Source organism: Hemicordylus capensis, chromosome 5 (assembly GCF_027244095.1).
Source record: "Hemicordylus capensis ecotype Gifberg chromosome 5, rHemCap1.1.pri, whole genome shotgun sequence".
In the NCBI taxonomy this organism is placed as follows: Eukaryota; Metazoa; Chordata; class Lepidosauria; order Squamata; family Cordylidae; genus Hemicordylus; species Hemicordylus capensis.
The window spans coordinates 59,224,802-59,226,754 of record NC_069661.1 but is presented as its reverse complement, the minus strand read 5'-3'; the positions used below and the strand labels follow the sequence as shown (position 1 = coordinate 59,226,754).

Here is a 1,953-nt window from a genome sequence, read left to right as displayed (position 1 = left end):
GATGGAATCTGAATTTGCCATTTGGATGGAATCTGTGCATTCCAGGGGGCTTTCCCTGTCAATCATTCTAGCACAGTCCCTAGAGTCTACTTGATCCTTGACTTCTTGTGACAGAACACCCCTCCCCCGCAATTATTGTATCTATCTAAGTGGGGTGTGTGGCCTTTGGGGTGGGCATGACCAGGGAGCATGTCTGTCAGGGTGGGTGTGGCTATGGGAGTTGTCATGGAGAGTGCCTACTCTTCTTTATGACTGTATCCCCTATTTGTGACTATATCACTGGCTGCAATTACAGACCACCCATTATTTCCCCCCTCCCTTGATTGTTGCAGCTGCACTTGGGGTAGCCCTTTCATGAGGCAAGGTGAGACAGTTGCCTCAGGCAGCCGGTTATTGCGGGACCAACCAGGTAGCAAAATGCTTCCCAGCCACTGCCATTGGAACATCTCTTTGGAACTGATCTGATCCTTGCAAAGCTTGCAGGAAGTACAAGGTGAGAAGAGGAGGCTGCTGGCAACCTTTCCTCCTCCTGGCCCCACATGCCATTTCAAAGCTTGCAAGCACTAATTTTGAGGAGAAGCTGGTCCCCGCCTGGGACATGGGGCAAGGCAAAATGTGGCACCTTGCCACATACACCACAATACCTTGGGCCAGTCCGGTTCCCCTCGTTACTTTTTTGTTGTTATATTGTGAGGTGTTTATTTTATCCATCCTTCAATGGATAATGTTTATCCATCCTTAAATGACACCATTTCCTGGTTTGTTGTTATTATTTATTTATTTATTTATTTATTTATTATTTAGATTCAGATACAGTATAAAACTTCCTTAACACAACTAAGGAAGTTTTATACTGTATCTGAATCAAAGATTAGTATTTTCCCCCAGGTTTGTGTTGCTAGAAATTAGTCTTAAACTGGGAGTCCTCTCCCTTTGGGTAAATATAGGTATAACCTTTCTTATAAACCCTTTTTAAATGGGGGTCATCTTAAATCCAGAGTCATCTTTGAGTCGGGTAAATATGGTTCTTAGACTGAAGATATGCTGCTGCTGCTTTTTTAAAAACCCTGTGCATTGTCCACAATTCTCTTCAAAATGGCATGACAGCACATCTAGTTGCCACCTAAAGTCCATGACTCTGTGTGTTGGTGCTGTTGGTGTCTGAGTAATTAGTGGTGTTCATGTTAACTTCTTTATTGCGGGTCATTGCTGCAGCCCCTGGTGTATTGAAACAGCCTATCCAAGATGTATTCTGAACATGCCAAGGGCTCTACTGTAGATGCTTTTTTACAGTCTTCCTCAAGCATGAGCCTGCCTGCTCTGAAAAGTCAGTGTGATTCCAGTTCGCATCCCAAGATGAACTTGTATGTCCATTATTTATTTAGGCTTGCTTTACTATTGTTTCAGGTTCATAAATAGAAGCACCCAGGAATGAGAGATTGAGTTTAAGGAGATATAATAGTGCTGGACAAGGGCATTAAGCCAAGCTCACTCCAAGCTTTGATCTATAAATACATCTGGTGTTTTCAACTACGTGCTGTGGTGTTGCTGTCTGACCTTTTTCTACCACTGTGGTTTTCCACATTTTGTGTCGCTAGAATTGAGCAGATTCAAACAACACGGGCCCCCCAGCTCCCGAATACCCCCCAGCTCCACCCCTCCCTATTTTCTTCATTATCTCCCTCACTCCAGGGGGCTGCCGGGGAGAGGGATGAAGACCGGCCCCCTCTCCCCTAGCTATGCCCCTGGTAGTCATGATGTGATGAACGTTGCCTACACTTCAGGTGTATTTTGATATCTGAAGAAGAATGAGAACATCCTGTTCGGGACCTGGTCTCTTCACTCTTAACCTCAACTGTCTCCCTCTCATCCCCTGCTTCCACCCATTTAGCTCCCCTCCCCTCAGCTTGGCTTTCTGCTCCACAGCTAAACTCTTCTCCTAGGGCACAGCAA

The 1,953-nt window shown here is 45.3% G+C and overlaps 1 long non-coding RNA gene across 1 annotated transcript; it reads left to right on the top strand.

The window, feature by feature from the left end:
- The first annotated feature begins 355 nt into the window (after positions 1 to 355).
- On the top strand, positions 356 to 1,535 carry LOC128326062 (uncharacterized). The gene is made up of 2 exons (XR_008307831.1): positions 356 to 493; positions 1,408 to 1,535. It is a non-coding gene; the product is annotated as an uncharacterized LOC128326062 (long non-coding RNA).
- The last annotated feature ends 418 nt before the right edge of the window (positions 1,536 to 1,953 follow it).